At 44.7% G+C, this 21,253-nt stretch overlaps 1 pseudogene; it reads right to left on the minus strand.

The window, feature by feature from the left end:
* Positions 1 to 637: 637 nt before the first annotated feature.
* Positions 638 to 5,432, minus strand: LOC119275574 (annotated as a pseudogene).
* Positions 5,433 to 21,253: the final 15,821 nt, after the last annotated feature.

The following is a 21,253-nucleotide window of genomic DNA, read 5'->3' on the forward strand; positions in this document are numbered from 1 at the left end:
TGCTCTTGTATGGTGCCCCAACAGTGTTCAAGAGAGCCTTGAGTGTGGTTGGACGAGACGGTCACGATGTTGCAATAGTAGTCTTCAATTCTACTCCAAAATCTCTCCTTGGTTTGATCCGTGCCAACCGATGCAGCAAGCGACACATTCATCCAAGCATGGCACAAAGCAATGTCTTCATAGCAAGCGACACATTCATCCAAGCATGGCACAAAGCAATGTCTTCATATTGGGACTAGTTTTGTGTCCTTGATCTCTTATGCTTGCTTGAGTATCCACAGGATCTTCGACCTCCTCCACTTCAGGATCATCGTTCTCCTCAGTATCTTCTTCTTGACTATACCTAACACTATTAAGGTCTGTTTAGAACCTACTTTTGTTATGCCCCACATATCTATTATACACCCTATTCTATCGCCCCACATATCTCCACCTACTTTTGTTCCAAACTTTTGAATTCAAATTCGCATACTAATGCCAAAAACGAGAATGTAAGAAATATGAAAAATAAAGGAAACAAAAGAGGCAAATGTTGAAAGAATCTTCGAGCTAATAGCTGGACATGCTATAGCTTCTTGTGTTGCAATTTGTGTTGATTATCAAGTTTAGAACATCACAAACTGTCTTGAGTTGCACAAAAAGGAAATGTCAATTTGTACTGCTCATCAAAGCATAACAGGTTCTATCGCCATCTTTATGCAGGCACCGACGCTAGTGTAACGAGTTTCTGCCAACATGTATTGCACTAAGGTCACATGCTAAAACCACGAAGTGGGTAGACATAGAAATCAAGGGGCAAATTTTCGTCATCAAATAGCGAACAAATAGCAAGCAAGTGCTAAACTACAGCCAATGGTCAGGTGTCTTCTGAAACACGAGAAGCCTAGCTGGTAGACATGGTCTTATCTGCAGCAGGCACCACTCTCTTCAGTTGTAGCGCACGAAGTCTGTTTGCGGCTAGCTCCTTCGCGAGAAGTTCAGCCTGGGCATCCAGGGACTTCATGAAACCCGCAAAGCACTTGTTGCGGAGGTAAGTCCGGCCATCCTTGACCGATGATCCGACGACCATGCCAGAACCATATGCACGGCATGCCTCTAGGATGGCCCGCTCCCGCTCATGGAAATGGCACACAATGAGGGTCTCAAAATGCTGCAGAAAAGGAAAAACGAACTGTCAGAATGAATTCAGTGCCCTAAAGAAACAGTTGTACACTTCATAAGAGGTATGTTCAACTTTCCATACAAATATAGTGTTCATAAGAGGTGTACACTTCTTAATAGTGTAACTAAAATGAGCAAAACTTGGAGTTGGTAATTTCATGTCACACCACACAAAAAACATCTCCTATATGGGTTGGGAGTACCGCGCCACTAAAAAGAGTTTATGGAGATGACAAGTACAATTATACAAGATATTCATCAAATTAATCAGTATTAAAATGAAGTTGCTTCCAAGTTCTCTCTTCTCTGTAAGAAATAAAAACATAAAAGATTCAATTTAGTTAACTATGGTAGGAACTGGTTTAAAGATAACACTGAATTTAGATGCTTTTGGATTTATGCAGTTTTTTCAGAATGCGTGTGAGCAATGTTGTAACCATGAGAACTCAAAATCTTCTTTCACAGCATGAAGACCACCAAAGACACCATTTTTACCCTGGCAAGAAATGAGGATTCTATACTTACCTTTGGAGGCTTCTGAAGTAAATACAACATCAACTTGCAGGTTAGGACAAATGCAGTCTGATTATATCCAAGGGAATGCTTTTCTTTAGAGCTAAAGATGACTGGCTCATTAAAGTATGGTTTATCATTCAACACAAGGCCCTGGATGGAGACCAACACCTGCAGCATGGTGGAATTTGACTTGCCCCACTTCTCAGATCCAGAACCTAACCAAGTGTTCAGCAGGCTGAGGCAAACTTTACCACTCTCGTACAAGTTTGGATTAAGCCGAAGCCCACTCGAATGGAAATGAACTTTCTGTGCACATTGAATAGGTTTCTGTTAAGATATTGCAATTTTGGAGGACCAGTGTGAAGTGGTAAAAACAAGGGGAAGGCGGCTGTGAAGTGGTAAACATACCGGTGGACATCGCGGGTATTCAGGAGGAAAACAAACATCAAAGAAGAACAGACCATCATGATATGGAGTTCCAGCAGGCCCAACAATGGCAGCCCTAATAAGATCAATCCTATCTTCATAAACTCTAACATAAATAGTTTCTGCATATTGAAGCAAAACTCATACCAAGTATTGTTAATACAAGAAATCAACTGATTAAGGCGCTAAAAGAAAGACTGCAGTTGCAAATATGAAATGATACGTGTCTTGACACTAGGACCCCCCATACTACCCATTAGTTTAGGAGTTGTGAGTAGTTCCCAGTTTTCCCATTCATTTCAAATATAAATGATTAGTTTCTGAACATGATATATCCACTATGACAAGATAGCATAGAATGGTTTCAACAATCCATTATGAGAAACTGTATGAAAGGGCCAACGATGCAGAAAATGATGGTTGTATAGAAACAACAGTCCTTTGAAGTTTCTACAGTGGCAGTCTGTAGGACGTTAGTATAAACAAAAATAGCATCAAGGAGTATTTAAATAAATTGAGCATGAATTGTGTCAAGTTTGAACTGAACAACCATCAAAACTTTCAGGGTTTTCAGCTACTCAAGGTAGAATGAGCGGGTACTAACTTGAAGTTAACACAAATTTAAGATACTTTACTTTAGCAGGAAAATTAATAAGATATAATCGGCATACACCAAGTGTAGAGAATGATGAATGATTGACTGCATGGAAATAATAGTACCATCCTTTAGATTTTATTTAGTTACAGTAGGGGGCGGGGGGCATTCGTACGCACAGAAATGGCATCATTAATTTTTTTACCACATCGAGGCAAACATGAACAATGCCACGAGTTAATGTGGGAATCAACAGCCATTTTCAAAACTCCCACCCGCACAATCAAGTTAGAAGAATCAATAAACATATCGTTATCAAATTGACATAGTCTGATCAAAACAAATATACCAATTTTATCATATAAAGATATTACATGTGTACCGACCAGGTAGATCTCACTGCAGAAGCTTCCATTCATTTTGGATTGTTTTCGCCCAATCTTTCGTGGTCTGGTCACAGATAGGAGGCGGGAAATTAGTCCGCAGTTGGGTCTAACAGAAACAGAGTTCAAGAAAGGACATAGCATACCTTCCCTGGTGAAGTCTTTGCATAGTGGTGGTCAGAGTAATCTTGAACAACATCAAATTGGTTAAATGACTTGTGATCCTCATTTTCAGATCCATGTCCTTCCTTTATCATCGATGAGATATTACTCGAACATTCAGGCTCGTCCTTTGGCACTGATAGCACCGTACCAGCCCCACTTGAACATGGATCCAAGAGACTGTTACTCGCAAGGATATTAAGAGTAGAGTGTGGAGCAGCACCTGAAATCCAGTAGAATGTTGACTAATGACGTATGCTATCACCAAATATGTACATAGAAGTTTAGGCCAGAGATATAGAATGGGATTCCATCTGATGCAGCCTATACCAAGGTTCATTGCCACAATGCCTCTGTAGTTTTCAACTCAAATTATTGTATTTATTTGTTGTGAATAAGGTGTCATTACAACTGATATTAGTGTGAAAGCACATCTCTGTGGCAGGTAAAAAATCTACTGGTTCAATCTAGTAAGTCCAGTTACCTCAATTTTTCTGTATCCCTGCACCCACCCCCCAAGTGATGGCCAGCTAGTTTCCATGTTAAATTTTGTGAAAGTTGGATGCCGTTCGAAGTAATCCTAGTGTCAATAAAACTGGTATCACATGCATAAATTAAAATATATAAATAGCTGTGATTTCCTCAGGCTGTGAATACGGCATGTATAATATATGCATATAATTCAGTCTTCATTCTGTAGATCACCAAACTAATTGCTTCCTTATACATGTGGTTACAAATGTTTTACACAATGGAAATACAACTCCCAAGTGGCTGCACCGCATTTAGTAAGACCATGAGTAATTTATTAGTCAAGATTTTTGCAACTCCTAGATCTATTTCAGGGCTTACTTTACTAAGTAGTCAGTACTCAACCAACTGAAAGTGTCATATACATTTTCAGATAATTGCTAATAAGGTTTAAAACTAATAAGTATATCTAATCTGAAGGCGCATAAGGAACATTTCAAGATTTTACATTTGGCATGGAAGGCTACCTTGCGAAACAGGGTTGATGGACTTTCCTGCATAAAATGATTCATCCATTTGTTAGAAGAACATTGACGAAAATAACAAAAAATCATTTATTTATTACATGATGGGTTTAATTAATATAACAAACTTCAGACATTGTTAACCACAGAGAGACATTAATTCATAATGCCATTTCATGTCTAACCAAACTAAAAAAAAAACGGATAGGTTGGCTAGGAGGAGACTGGCCAACCAAGTAGTATGTCAGTGTTAAGATTCAGTCCCATGCCGGCTTGCCCAACTCTGGGCATTCCTCCATCCAACCAAACTCTAGTGGCACTCTAACTACACCAAGATATCATTCTTTTGCTTTTCTTGTGAAAATGCATGTCCCACACCACAATGTGGGATTTGTGGTGTGCCCCTTAATCGTGTGGTAAGATATCAACCTAGAACTTGCTGGGTTCCTAAGAGTTAATTCGTACGGTTCAGTAGTTCCAACACAAGCAAGACAACTTAGTGCAAAGCAAACGTCCAACCATCCTGATATAACTATCCGGACCACAGAGCAAGCAGCCAAATTAACCGAAGAAAAAATTGAAGAATTTAATCCATTACAACTGCAGGGTTAGATATGCAGTGTCCCTGCATCCCGAAAACATATTCATACCAGAGTTGCTGGAAGAAAGAGTGGCAACCCCATCGGATGAGAACAGCATTGAACAAACTAGATTATTCTCTTGAAGATGGAAATACTCATTATTAAATGAGCAAAGCCCGATTGGCCATGTGAATCGATAGCAGTCTACCAGTGACAAATAAATCATGTTGGATCAGGAAGGGCGCATCACCTTTCTTCTTGGAATCCTTCTTCTTCTTCTTCTTGCCTACTCCAAACAGCTGAAGCAGCTTGCTCAGAACCATCCTTCAATGTTTCAATCCACCCCACAAGAAGAAAACCACCTGAAAAAACATGAAGCGCCATGGATGTGGAACCAATAACCAATTGCTAGAAAGGTGAATAAACACCGTAACATTCAGAGTATAAACAATTTCCTCACCAGGAGTAAAGACTACCGGAGAAAAGGAAAACAAGAGAAATTAAGCTCAAAATCTTGGAGAATCGCCATGGCGCGAGGAGACCCCTTTTTCCCCAAGAAATCTGCTCATCGGCCTCACCCCAACACTCTGATCTCAGTCAGTGCATGGGCGATGCCATTGCAGGACCAAAGGACCCGCGACACCACAACAAACCCATGGATGAACTCATGAACATGAAAAAAAAAATGCAGGCAAGGGCGCAAGGACATGAGCAGGAGTATCACCGCATCATCAGAACCCTACAATGCGGCAAAGGAAAACGAAAGATCCCACGATACCAGAAAAGAAACGAAAGATCAGCGCGAGAAACCCCCACAACGATCGCGGATTGCAGGCCAGCAAGAAACGTAGCGGAAGGAAAAAACAGATGAAACCAACCAGTCGTCCTTCCTGGTGCCGCTCGTGAGTCGGGTGGAGGTCGCACCGGGGGAAGGTCGGGACTCGGGAGGAAGGAGGTAGGGTTTAGTAGGCAGGATTTGCGGGGTGGCGCGGCGGGGAATGCGGGCGTCACACCACACCACACCACACCACACGGATGGGGAGGGTCGGAATGTGCGACTGGACTCGACGGACGTGCCAGGGGAGGGACGAACGACGCGGGTGGAACCACACCCAGATCGCAAATCCATGGACGTCCAGAGGATTTTATTTTGGATTTTTACACCACTGAATAAATTGCCAGGTGATATCTATCCTTTTTTTTTTTGAATTTTCACCGGGGGAAGAAGTAATCCTCCCCACCTGAATTGTATTCATTTGCTGCCTATAGGCTTTGCAGCCTAATACAAGATAGGGTTCAAGTGAACCAGAAGTACATGGGGCACAGGAAGAAGAAATAAAACAAAAACAACACATGGCGAGGGGGGACACAACACAACAAGGGGCACCACGGGAGCTCGAGCTGCAGAGGCGAGCCAAAGACTAAACCACGACACTGCACCGTCGACCCAATCGAAAGACATCAGGCAACCAAGACTGCACAACGCCGTGACACCACCTGTGTCGTGGGGCACATTCGAACGGTCACGCCGGGCCAAGACGACGCCACGGTACCTGTGTGCCACCGACGTAGTCGAAGGCATCACCAAGCATAGAACTTCACAGAGCACACCCAAAACATCACAACAAGGGGCACCACGGGCGCTTGAACTGTAGCGGCGAACCGAGACTAAACCACGACACTGCGCCGTCGACGCAATCGAAAAGCACCGAGCAACCAAGACTGCACAACGCCGCGACACCACCTGTGTCATGGGGTACATTCGAACGGTCACGCCGGGCCGAGACGACGCCACGACACCTGTATGCCACCGGCATAGTCATAGGGCATCACCAAGCAGAGAACTCCACATAACACACCCAAAACATCACAAGACCGGGGGATGAAGACAGCGCCATCAAGATGGAAACGACGGGAAGCGTCGCCGCTGTCTCGGCCAGCAGCTGCTGGCCGACCATGGATTTCTCCCAAACCCCGGTCACATCCTCCCCCGACGAGACGCAAGGCAACCGCCAATAGCGCTAGGCAGCGCTGGGATGGACGGCCCCAGATCCGGGCGAATCCAACCGGCAGCGACGCCGGCAGGCACCCTTGACGCCGAGGCCACCAGTGAGGACCACCGGTGCGGCGCCCCCTGCAGGTGAAGCCACGAGACGACAACCCACCGGGGGATCTGGGAGGTGGAGGGCTCCCAAGAAGCAGAGAGCCACGACGCCACCTTCGTTAGGCGAGCACGCGGAGGAGCACGACGACAACCGAACTGGCGGCGGCGGAGAGATGAAGGAGGAGGCGCGTGGCAGAGCACGGGACAGGGCGCGGGGGCAAGGCATCCAGAACAGACCCTGCCATGGCAGGTCCAACACGGGGAAGGTCGGGGCCGGAGGCACCCATCAACGGCAAGGCCCGGCGCGGAGATGCCCGGCCAGCCGCCACGAGAAGAGAGCCGGCGCGGCAGCACGACAGAGGCACCAACCGGAGGGGGAACCACCGGTCAAGGGCGCCGCCGGAGCCAGCTCGCAGTGCAAAATGGGGAGGTGGTCGATGCCGACGGTGGAGAGGGACGAGATCCAGCCGGAGGAGCATGCCGGAGCCGAGGCAGCCAAGCGGGAGGGCGTTGGGTCCGAATCCGGCCACGGGCAGCACCCCCGAGCTGGGGAGGGGCGGATCCGGAGGCTGGCGAGCCAGATCCGGCACAGGAGAGGGTGGGAGAGACCGGCTCGGGGCTCCCGCCATGGCCATGTCAGATGGAGCTTTGATTTTGAGATTTGAAGGAGCGGGTGGGGGGTGCTCTAGACGGGAGGTACCTTGCTGCCGCCGTCCGCCGCTAGGCTTCGCCCCGCGGCCTCCTCCAGCGACGGCGAGGGGAGGGAGTGGTGGAGAAGGGCGGAGGGTAGGTGGCGACGGCGGCCTCCGGAGTCGCCCGAGCATCCTTTTTATTTTAGGGAAACGATTTGAGAACGGTGCGCCGGCCGAAACTTGGGCCTGTCGCACCGCTCGATGGCTGGCATAGCCCGGCTACTAATCCACTCGCACGTCACGTGACCGCTCAGCCTTGCCTTATCTTTTCCCCGCCACTGTTTGACCACTCTTTCCTCTCCTTCTTCCACAAGACAGCTTCTCTTTCTCCTCCTCTTTCATCTCCCTCGCCGGCGTGACTCCTCCACGCGAGCAGCTCCCCGACGCGGTGCTCATGCAGCTCCCGCTCCCAACAGCTGCGGCACTCGCGTGGCTCCTCCCTCTCCTATGGACACCACTGGTACTGTCGTGGAACGGTGCTGAACTGGCGGTGGCGGCGGTGGCGATGGGTGAGGCCATGGACGAGTAGACTGATGGAAGATGATGCCCCGGTGACAACCGGTCAGTTTTTTTGCTGGAACCAGTTGGGAAAAAAGCTTCAACCAGTTGCTGCCGCAGCACCGCCATGGAATCCACTCAGTCCATCCATCTAGCTCCACTCCGACGAAGCAAAACCTCCACCCCCTGGGGAAGCTTCAACCGGCTGAGCCAGAAGCTGCAACCATCGTCGAAATTAGCTACTACTGGGGAGGAATTTGCTACATACATCACGGCAGAGATGCAACCTACTACGGCAGCGGGGTTTTTTTGTTGCAGCTGTCCTCAAAATTTGCTACTACCGGTGATGGATTTTGCTACATCCATCATGGCGGAGCTGAGACCGGCGACGGCGTCGAGATGAATTGTTGCAACCGCCTATGGATTTTGCTACTACCGGCGAGGGTTTTGATACATCCATCATGGCGGAGATGAGACCGGCGACGGCGGCGAGATGATTTTGCTGCAACCGCAATTGATTTTTGCTACTATCAGCGAGGGATTTTGCTACATCCATGATTTTGCTACAGCCAGCGTTTTTTCTGCTGCATCCATGAACGGTGTTGACTTTTTGGCCATCGCTCACACAACCCCGTGCAGCGAGTTTTGATGGCGAGGGGGCGACGATGACACTAAGAGAGCTACCATGAAGCGAGAGCATGTGGTAAGGAGGGGGCGAGTAGGAGATGCGGCGGTGAGTAGGAGAGAGAGCAGGAGGTGAGGAGGAGAAGCAGCGGTGATGGCGGCGGATGGTGACAACGCTGGGTGGCCGGCGAGGATGGGGCCAAGGACGAGCAAGGCGGCGAGGTGTGGCCGGCGAGCGTGGCGTCATACATGGCCCATGGCCGCCGGCGCGGGGAAGGAAGAAGATGAGAAGGAAGGTAGAATACGTCACGACGGGATCCAGTCGAACAGTTCGCGCGGCTGAATTGAGTGGCTGGGAGCGGACCGGCCGAAATTTTCGGCCGGCGCACCGGCGCTTAGTAGTGCCCTTTATTTTAGCCAATTTGGATTGATTTCTCTGAAGGAATTATTACGCTTGGTTGTACTATATTTTGTGCAGACTAGCTAGCGACATTGCGTGCTCATACTACGGACCACACCATCATAGCGTCAAGCGGACGAAATTGTCCTGTGAATTCTGACATGCGTGTCATCTCTGCTCTGCCATGCCGACATCGGTGCTCAAGCCATATTTCCTTTAATTATTTACTTCATTTAAATTAATTAAATAGAATGTTTTTTTAATCTTCATTGGTATTACTTTTGGACTGCACTTTTTTTACATGTTTAGGTAATCGACTTAGACTGCGTCACGCGGTCACTTCGGCAAGCCGACGTTGTCATCCCAATCGGCATAAATCAGCTCTCGTGATCACCTTGTTGGTCAAATTGCCATACCGACATGTTCGGTTGCCTCTCGGGGACTTCCGCATCGTTGAGAGAGCTCTACCTCATCGAGTGTTCGGCATATTGGCCATATTTCTTTTATTACTCACTTTGCATAAATTATTAATTATGCAACAATTTTTTTAATTTTTTATTATTACTATTATCTCCGGCTTGCACTATTTTCTGTGCACATGTAAATGATCTGGGTTGGGCAGTGTTGTCACCTTGGCGTACCAACGTACCACGTCACCTCGGCTAGACCTAGGGCTTCGTCATCACTTCATTAACCCATGCCAAGAACTTCGGCGTCATTACTGCCGTCCTGCTCCGTCGCCTCAGACGGACTGGGGGTTCCACCTCTCCACATTGACTATGCTATGTCGCCACTTCGGAGTGCCGAGCTCTCCGCTTGGCCACCTCGGGACCAGCCTGGGGGCTGGAACCTTGTCCCGCATCAAGCTCGGACCGCGTCATCAATGCCGAACACATTAACCAGCTAAGTCGCTTTCATGCTGAAAGTCTTAAAATTTTAATTTGTGTTCGGTTCGACCATGCTCACATATGTTGTTTGTTAAAAGAAACTCCCTTTACCCATGTTAACTAGAGGCTCTTCAAATTTATATGAGCCTTTTTATAGTAATTGTGTTTTCTTCTTGGTCGCTGCACAGTCTTTTTCTACCGCTCCTTTTTCGACTCGAGTGTATGGTCAATAGCTGGATAGCCTAGCTTCTCTCTAAAGTCGCTCGAGTTCATTTCGCTAAACTGGCCTTGGAGAAGCACTCCGCCTTCGGGATAAGGCGATTGAAGCCGATGCTGACCTACTTGCAGTCTAGAGACCGGATGTGTCATGTTAAAGCATGACAGAAGCACAAAAAACTTTAAGACTAATTTTCGGATTGGCACCAAAAACTTGATTTAGTTCGGATTTAAGTTTTTACTGAAGTCTTTTGGTTTTCCAAGCTTATGCCACTTTTAACCTATTTTTGAGTTTCCAACATAAGTCTTGCAGTACAACGCCGTACACCTCTAAAAGCTTCGGCAATAACAAACACGGGGCTGTGACCAGAGCCAAACCCACCGAAAGCCAAGGTACTTTGTGGACTCCTCAGCAAAAACATTCTCGGATATTGCTATATATGCATCAATTTCGAATTGTGTCCTCTATGTTCCGCTTTATTCAGATAGGTGTGCAAAGGGAGAACCACGACGATTGTGCTTTTGGCTTGAATGGTTAAGCACCTCAGTGGAGAAAGCCGAAAACTGACTGTCACAATGGGCGTAAACTGGTCAGCGATCCGATGACGATGTCAAACTATAGATCGATACCAATTACCTCGTGTCAAACAATGGGCCTTTCATAACATTGGCCAAAGTGTTAATGGCTAGACTTTGGTCGGTGCCGAACACTAATCAGGGGCTCGTAGCTAGCTTCCCCAGTTTAAAGCTCCTATGACTAAGTGAAAGTTATAAAGCCCGCATATCTGATTGCCTCGTTTCTGCTAACACAACCGGCTTTGGGCACCAAGACGTCGGCTAAGGGTTGTTTTGTTATTGCGGAAACACCCTGCGTAGCATCTACAAGGGGGTGGAAGACGACGATGGGACACTTTCAACTGATAAACGGTTGTAACGGAGTCAAAATAAACATATCATCGGCGTTTGTATTTAATACACGAGGGCTGCCTTCCATAATCATTGTTATAAAGCCATAAATATGCATCAATTTGACTTAAGATTTTGGCCAAGCTGGGTTGCCTAGCTCCTGTGCTTATCCCTACATTCCCGATTGTTCAGCTAGGCGGTAAAGGGAGCACCTCTGTGATTGTTACTACTGGGTTATCCGAGTTAGTACCTCAGACTGGGTGAAGCCAAAAGCTAGCGATCTTAAAGGATATAATTGTTCGGCGACGACGTAAGTGAGAATTTCAGTTCATTAGACCATAGAGTTCGAGAACTTTCCCTGAACTAAATCCTCAGTGTTTTTCTCCCACATTGACCGGAGGTGAGATTTTCATGATCATGGTCAGCATGACAACCCAAAGAAAGGAACTGACAGCGGTACTATTTTCTTTGGAAGATGTTTCTTATGTTAATAGTAATATAACATATCTGTCTGTGTACCTTTGTTTATAAAACCATATGGTCGGGTTGCCTTGTTTGCCGTAAATCTTTGCCCTTATAAAGGTTTTATAAAGTAGGACAACACTCCCCGGCTACTGGCCGAGGAGGTCGAAGCCGATGGTCGGTCAACAAAGTTTTGTACAATATGGATTCGAGCATTAATGATGTAGAGTACTTGGATATATAGAATCATTACACATAATTTGTGATTTTACTCTGGATATTGATCCTTAATTTCGGCCACCCATGCCCGCCTTAAGGCTCGGGGCTACCGAGCTTCGTACTTATCATTTACTAATATTAAAGGGGCACGTCGATCCCCTGATCTGGTGTTGCCACCCGACCAGTGTCTCAGGGGATACTGCATTGCCTATTCAATGCAGAAAATTCAAAGTGCTCAGTGTTCGGCTTGACCGAACTATGAGAAAAAGCGTCTTCGGACAACAATAGGTACCAACTGGGACTTATCCGACATCAAGCTAATATATTACGGTGACTTCTCAAAACCCTCTATCAAGGGCCCGTTCGCCGATCACTATTTTCCTCTAAATATATTACACTGTGTTTCTATTCCTAAGTATGCTGCCGAGCTGGGAATTGATCCTCAGGCTGATTTCACGAATCGACCTGAGTCTCAGGGGGTACTAGGGTCAGTGGTTTAATTTTATCCTTCATGTGCATCCCGGATATTAGGTCAACACGCACCTTGGGGCTGCTGGCTATACATCTCGGCGGAGAATACATTGCACAAATCAGAATTAAATTCGCAAACAATAAGCCTGAGCCCGAGGTGGGGCATCACCTCGGAAGCAGTCCGGCATAAAAGCTCGTCTGCAAGCAGTTGGCTCCATAGAGAACTTTTCAGCGTTAAGCTTGGATAACCTCCTTCAAACTTTTTCAATCCAAGGTGATCTATGACACCTCAGATATAGTCCGATGTTGGAGCTCGGATACAGTCCGGTGTTGGTGCTCGCCTGCAAAAGATACCTCGAATGTAGTCCGGCGTTGGAGCTCGGATGCAAGAGGACACCACCGCACGGGAACAACTTCAAACCCGAGGTGTGGCATAAAAAATAACAAGGCTTTGATAAAGGCCGAGAACTTAAAGGGGCTCCTTGGATACCCGATGTGTAAACTCTTCAGATTCACTTCGGAGATCCTCAAGATCGAAGATGAGTAGATTTGTTGAACCTATTTTCAAGACCGATGACCGAAGATGAAGAACAGTTCAGAAGAATCGAGGAGCGTCCCCAACTTGAAGACTAGTTTAGGGAGCTACTGACGGTGTCATGGACTAGGGGGTACTCACTACGTCGTCTCCTGATCAGCTGGATCAGGCCGAGGACCCCCATGGCGATTCACTAATGGGCCACTTTATGCAGCCAATGCCGCATACAAAGAAGACTCCACAAAACTTGGCGCTCAAGTCAAGGACTCTCCTAAAAACCCTAGGCCTCTGATGTCTTATATAAACCAAGGCTAGGTTAGTCAATAGATCAATCTAATATACATTAGAACAATCTCGTGGTAGATACATGTACTCTGTACTTCACCCATATGAATATAATCAAAAGCAGGATGTAGGTTATTATCTCTTCGAGAGAGCCCGAACCTGGGTAAAACCCTGTGTCCATGTTACCATCGCTCCAAGAAGCCTAGCTTAGGACCCCCACTATGAGATATGTCGGATTTCACAACAACAGGGGCCTCCATCAGGGCTAAGGCCGTTGCTGTGAACGGACAACTGCTATGCCGCTCTTGCCAGTTGTTATCACCGAGGCAGATGTTGCTGTCGCCACCTGAGAGGTAACAATGGCCGTTTGGGCTGCCTTGGCCGCCCAGTTGCAGATGGCGCCGCGCTCATGCACCTTGTTAGCACGCGCATGGCGGCTGCGGCCGTGCTCTCACCGGAGTGGGCCGCCGAAGTTGCCCTCACGACGCGGGTCCACGTCCCCATCTTTCACTGGCGACGATTGAAAAGTGAAATGATATTTGGGGAGCGAGGTAGTGTGCTTGACACGCCGGCTGTGGACTATAGCCGACGCACCTTCTCGCGTAAGCCATAGGCATAGTATACACGGTGCTCCAGGATATTTTGTACTGCATCTCACACGGTTGGTGATAATAAACTATGTGGGATCTACTTGATTTTTCATTTTGATTTGAATTACATAATGGGGTCACAGAGGCAATGGACAATGTTTGAATTGCTAGACCTTTTATCTGCAGTGAAGATGGAACTATATGTGTGTCATAGAAAAATTGGAATTATTCAGGGTTCATTTGGAAATTTTATACATTAAATTGGTTTTCTAGCCATTTCAGGTGCACAATTCAAAATTGAAGCACATGCTCCAGTCCATAAAAATGGGTGGCAAAATCAAATGTTTGTCCTTGGTTGCAAGCTTAGGTCACATGAAGAAATGAGAATGAATGTCAAACACCTTGACAATGTCGCTCAGCCGCTAACATTGAGGTACATGCTTTTAATATTCTACTAGTAAATCAAAAACTCATCTGAAATTCATGAAACTTGACATGATATCATGGAACGGCAACGGCATGCCATGGTAAAAATATTGTCCCATTTGGGGCAGGTGTGGGTATAAGCTTCTCGCAAACCAGAGCTTCTCTCACAACAAGCCTGATGGTTTCAGTAGGGTACGTGCCACCTTGGGGGACGAAACCATATATGTTGCCTCTTCTTACTTTCAAAATGTTTCTTGTGTCAACATAGAACAACACGAGTGGTGTGTCAATTTTTGGGATTTTTCGGGATTTGCTTGGACATTTTTATACATTAACTGACTTTTCTATGCATTCATGTGCATAATTCAAATTTGAACTACACGCACATGCTCTAATGCATATAAATTAGTTGAAAATTCAAATTTGTTTCCTTGGTTGCATGCTTAGGTCTCATGCAAGAAATGTGAATGAATGTCAAACACCCTGCCACCGTCACTCGGCCGCAAACATTGAGATACCTGGTTTTTAAATTCTAGTAAATCCAAAATTCATCTGAAATTCATAAAACTTGGCATGATATCATGGAGCGGCATCAACATGCCATGGTAATTTTTTTGTCCCATTTGGGGCAGGTTTGGGGATATGCTTCTCACAAACTAGATGTTCTCACAACAAGCCTGATGGTTTCGGTAGGGAACGTCCCACCTTTGGGGACGAAACGATATCCGTTGCCTCTTATTGCTTTCAAAAAAATTCTCATGTCAACATAGAACAACAGGGGTGTTGTGTCAATTTTTGGGATTTCTCGGGGTTCATTTTGACATTTTTATGCATTAATTGAGTTTTCAATGCATTTATGAGCATAATTCAAATTTGAACTACATGCACATGCTCTAATGCATATAAATTGGTTGAAAATTCAAATTTGTGTCCTCGGTTGCATGCTCAGGTCCCATGCAAGAAATGGGAATGAATGTCAAACACCCTGCCACCGTCAGTTGGCCGCAAGCATTGAGATTCCTGCTTTTTAAATTCTAGTAAATCCAAAACTCATCTGAAATTCATGAAACTTGGCATGCTATCATGGAGCGGCATCAACATGCCGTGGTAAATTTTTTTGTCCCACTTGGGGTAGGTTTGGGGATATGCTTCTCACAAACCAAAGGTTCTCACAACAAGCCTGATGGTTTCGGTTGGGAACGTCCCACCTTTTGGGACGAAACCATATCTGCTGCCTCTTATTGCTTTCAAAAAAAATTTAGTGCCAACATAGAACAATAGGAGTGTTGTGTCAATTTTGGGGATTTTTCGGGGTTCGTTTGGACATTTTTATGTATTAATTGAGTTTTCAATGTGTTTATGTGCATAATTCAAATTTGAACTACATGCACATGCTCTGATGCATATAAATTGGTTCAAAATTCAAATATGTGTCCTTGGTTTCATGCTTAGGTCCCATGCAAGAAATGGGAATGAATGTCAAACACCCTGCCACCTTCACTCCGCCGCATACATTGAGATTCCTAGTTTTTAAATTCTATAGTAAATCCAAAACTCGTCTGAAATTCATGAAACTTGTCATGCTATCATGGAGCGGCATCAACATGCCGTAGTAATTTTTTTGTCCCATTTGGGGCAGGTTTGCGTATAAGCTTCTCACAAACCAGAGCTTCTCACAACAAGCCTGATGGTTTCGGCAGGGAAGGTCCCACCTTTGGGGACGAAATGATATCCGCTGCCTCTTATTGCTGTCAAAAAATTTCTAGTGTCAACAGAACAACAGAAGTGCTGTATCAATTTTTTGGGATTTTTCGGGGTTCGTTTGGACATTTTATGCATTAATTGAGTTTGATGCAGTTATGTGCATAATTCAAATTTGAACTACATGCACAAGCTCTAATGCATATAAATTGGTTGAAAAATTCAAATATGTGTCCTTGGTTGCATGCTTAGGTCCCATGCAAGAAATGAGAATGAATGTCAAACACCTTGCCACCGTTAGTTGGCTTTAAACATTGAGATTGCTGGTTTTTAAATTCTAGTAAATCTTAAACTCGTCTGAAATTCATGAAACCTGGCATGCTATCATGGAGCACGCATCAACATGCTGTGGTAATTTCTTTGTCCCTTTGGCGCAGGTTTGGGTATAAGCTTCTCACGAACCAGAGCTTTTTGATAATTGTTTGTACGGAAGCAACTAGTTTGCATTTTTGGCTTGAAGAAGGTCTATCTCGTTACTTATTGATAATTGTTTATACGCAAGCAACTAGTTTACATTTTTCAAAGTTTTTTGTACGAACAAAATCGCACACAAACTTACTATAGTAACCATCTGTGTTATAATTTCTCATCGCAAACAGTTCATCCGAGTGGGCTGTTTGCTGCGTATCACACACATCTGGTTTACATGAATCGTTTGTGTTCTTTTGGCTGATCGCAAATGTCGCATATCACACACATCTTGTTAAGATGAACCGTTTCCGTTCTCTTGGCTAATCGAAAATAGTCTGTCCGAGTGAACCATATGTTGTATATCACACACACCTTGATCCGGCTGACCGTTTCTGTTGCATTCCCTAATAGCACATAGCTCATTGGAGTGAACTGTATGCCGTATATCACACACATTGATATGGCTGCCCATTTCTGTTGTTCTGCCTCATCGCAAACAATTCTGCTGGATCAACCGTATGCTCAGCATCGCACACGCAAGTAAACTCTGAACCGTGTTTGATGTCTCCGCCATCGCAAACATTTTACACCTTTTTGACGGTGTTTTACACCATCGTTTGCGATTATTGCATTGCACACAGTTTCGTCAAAGTTTCTCTGATCGTAGTGTCGCGTTAGCAGCATCCTGCAGTAGTGCTCTCTCATTTCTTGTGCTATCTCTCCCACGTCCCTCCTCCCCCCGCCAGCCCCTCTATCCATGCCTCTCTCGAATACGTAACACACACATACCTCTCTAGGCCCTGCCAAATACATCAACTACACATTCACACATGTTACATCACGTACCCCATTGATCTAAAAAGCCCTCTCTTCATGTTTATTTCGCATAAAACATTCCTTTTGAATAAAGTGTGGCCAAAAAGTATTTTAGAGTTTCTACATATATATAACATTACAAAGTTATATGGAGGAGTATGAACGTTAATTTGCATTGCATGGTGCCCACAATGATATTTATTCTGCAATGTGAATTTTTATATTTTTATACTATATATAAAGTTAGTCATAATAAAGAGAAACGAAGAGCATCTCTCTCTCCATCGCATACACCCCCTCTACACCCCTTTCACGTACGCACACGAACTACCTCCAGGTCCTCTAAAAGTACGCCCCCGACACATTCACGCATGTTTCATCTTTCTCCCGTGATATATATAGTGACGATCATTGTATTTGAAGCGAAAGCATGATACGTATGTTGGACTTCAGAATCCACTCATTACGGTCACCATTTATGTTTTGTGGTTATTATACAGGCACGGGCTCACCGTATAGCTCTGTATTTGCTTAAGACATGACTAGTTGACCAGTTAAACGTTCCACGTGGCACCTCTAGTGTTGCGTCACATTATCTCAGTACCATTGGGCCCACCTGTCGGCGTGTATCTACTCTACACTCTTATAAAAACAGAGTTGGTGATGCTGGTGTGCCTGCCATCATGCAATATAGGCCATCCGATTTATATCTGACGGATAGGAAGGAAACTATGGCATATCGCAAAAAGGTACCCACACACCTCTCCACATTTGCAAATAAGGCCTTCCCTCGTTCATCCTTTTCTCTCACAAGATAAACTAGTCATATAAATGCATCTTGATGTTACGTGCAACGCATGGGCATCTTGCTAGTAAGAATGAAAACAAACAACAAAAAAAATATTGGACGGTGGTTCGAAGTCATGACCGCGTGCACAACGGACAAGTTGGCCTTGTATTGGTATGCTAAGCCGTCTGTTTTAACACACATGAGCTGGTGTGGTGATTATACATACACGCACGCATGCACATGAATTGCATGCACGCGACACTCACACGTACACATGCAGCCATGCATGCACGCAACACTCACACGCACACACGCACGCATGCATGCACACACCTGATGACCCACAAGTGTAGGGGATCTATCGTAGTCCTTTCGATAAGTAAGAGTGTCGAACCCAACGAGGAGCAGAAGGAAATGACAAGCGGTTTTCAGTAAGGTATTCTTTGCAAGCACACAAATTGTAGGTAACAGGTAGTTTTGTGATATGATAATTTGTAACGGGTAACAAGCAATGAAAGTAAATAAGGTGCAGCAAAGTGGCCCAATCCTTTTTGTAGCAAAGGACAAGCCTAGACAAGTTCTTATAATGAGAAAAACACCCCCGAGGACTGCTATGTCTTGAGCTTGCGTTGGTTTTCCTCGAAGAGGAGAGGATGATGCAGCAAAGTGTAGCGTCAGTTTTGAGAACCAAGGTATCAATCCAGTAGGAGGCTCCTCAAAAGTCCCACGCACCTACACAAACAAACTGAGAACTCGCAACCAACGCAATAAAGGGGTTGTCAATCCCTACACGGCCACTTGCGAAAGTGAGATCTAATAAAGATAGTATGATAAGATAAATATATTTTTGGTCTTTTGTAATATAGATGCAAAAAGTAAAGATGTAAATAAAGGTAGATTGAAAGCAAATATGATAAGAGATAGACCAGGGGGCCATAGGTTTCACTAGAGGCTTATCTCAAGATAGCATAAGTATTACGGTGGGTGAACAAATTACTGTCGAGCAATTGATAGAAAAGCGCATAGTTATGAGATTATCTAGGCATGATCATGTATATAGGCATCACGTTCGTAACAAGTAGACCGACTCCTGCCTGCATCTACTACTATTACTCCACACATCGACCGACTCATGCCTGCATCTAGAGTATTAAGTTCATAAGAACAGAGTAACGCATTAAGCAAGATGACATGATGTAGAGGGATAAACTCATGCAATATGATATAAACCCCATCTTGTTATCCTTGATGGCAACAATACAATACATGTCTTGCAACCCTTTCTGTCACTGGGTAAGAACACCGCAAGATTGAACCCAAAGCTAAGCACTTCTCCCATGGCAAGAAAGACCAATCTAGTAGGCCAAACCAAACTGATAATTCGAAGAGACTTGCAAAGATAACTCAATCATACAAAAAAGAATTCAGAGAAGATTCAAATATTATTCATAGATAAACTTGATCATAAACCCACAATTCATGGATCTCGACAAACACACCTCAAAAAGAGTTTACATCGAATAGATCTCCACAAGAGAGGGGGAGAACATTGTATTGAGATCCAAAAACAGAGAAGAAGCCATCTAGCTAATAACTATGGACCCGTAGGTCTGTGGTAAACTACTCACAACTCATCGGAGGGGCAAGGATGTTGATTTAGAGGCCCTCCATGGTTGATTCCCCCTCCGGCAGAGTGTCGGCGAAGGCTCCAAGATGGGATCTCGCGGATATAGAAGGTTACGGCGGTGGAAATTGTGTTTCGTGGTGCTCCTGGATGTTTTCGGGGTACGTAGGTATATATAGGAGGAAGAAGTACGTCGGTGGCCGCCCATGGGGCCCACGAGACAGGGGGCGCGCCCTATAGGGGGATGCCCTCCTATCTCGTGGGAGCATCGGCAGCTTCTTGGCTTGCACTCCAAGCTCTCCGGATCACGTTTGTTCCAAAAATCACGCTCCCGAAGGTTTCATTCCGTTTGGACTCCATTTGATATTCCTTTTCTTCGAAATACTGAAATAGGAAAAAAAACAGCAATATGGGTTGGGCCTCCGGTTAGTAGGTTAGTCCAAAAAATGATATAAATGTGTAAAATAAAGCCCATAAACATCCAAAAGGGGTAATATAATAGCATGGAACAATCAAAAATTATAGATACGTTGGAGACGTATCATGCATCCCCAAGCTTAATTCCTGCTCGTCCTCGAGTAGGTAAATGATAAAAAGAGAATTTTTGATGTGGAATGCTACCTAGCATAATTCATAGTGTAATTTTCTTTATTGTGGCATGAATGTTCAGATCCAAATGAATACAAAATAAAAGTTCATATTGACATAAGAAATAGTAATACTTCCAGCATACTAATCAAAGTAGTCATGTCTTCTCAAAATAACATGGCTAAAGAAAGTTATCCCTACAAAATCATATAGTCTGGCTATGCTCTATCTTCATCACACAAAGTATTTAACCATGCACAACCCCGATGACAAGCCAAGCAATTGTTTCATACTATAATAATCTCAAACTTTTTCAACTTTCACGCAATATATGAGCGTGAGCCATGGACATAGCACTATATGTGGAATAGAATGGTGGTTGTGGAGAAGACAAAAAGGAGAAGATAGTCTCACATCAACTGGGCGTATCAACGGGCTATGGAGATGCCCATTAATAGATATCAATGTGAGTGAGTAGGGATTGCCATGGAACGGATGCACTAGAGCTATAAATATATGAAAGCTCAATAAAAGAAACTAAGTGTGGTGCATCCAACTTGCTTGCTCACGAAGACCTAGGGCACTTTGAGGAAGCCCATCATTGGAATATACAAGCCAAGTTCTATAATGAAAAATTCCTACTAGTATATGAAAGTAACAACATATGAGACTCTCTAACATGAAGATCATGGTGCTATTTTGAAGCACAAGTGTGGAAAAAGAGATAGTAGCATTGTCCCTTCTCTCTTTTTATCTCATTTTATTTTTTTCTTTTCCCTTTTTTTCTTTTTTTTCTTTTTGACATTTCTCTTTTTTTTCTCTTTTTTTCTTTTTGTAAAGTCTAAAGCCTCATCCTGACTTGTGGGGGAATCATAGTCTTCATCATCCTTTCCTCACTAGGACAATGCTCTAATAATGAAGATCATCACACTTTTATGGATTTACAACTCAAAGCTAGAACAAGATATGACTCTATATGAATGCCTCCGGCGGTGTACCGGGATATGCAATGTATCAAGAGCGACATGTATGAAAATTATGAAGGTGGCCTTGACACAAATACAATGTCAACTACATGATCATGCAAAAAAGCAATATGACAAAATTAATGCGTGTCATATGAATGGAA

This window comes from Triticum dicoccoides, chromosome 3B (assembly GCF_002162155.2).
Source record: "Triticum dicoccoides isolate Atlit2015 ecotype Zavitan chromosome 3B, WEW_v2.0, whole genome shotgun sequence".
Taxonomy (NCBI): domain Eukaryota; kingdom Viridiplantae; phylum Streptophyta; class Magnoliopsida; order Poales; family Poaceae; genus Triticum; species Triticum dicoccoides.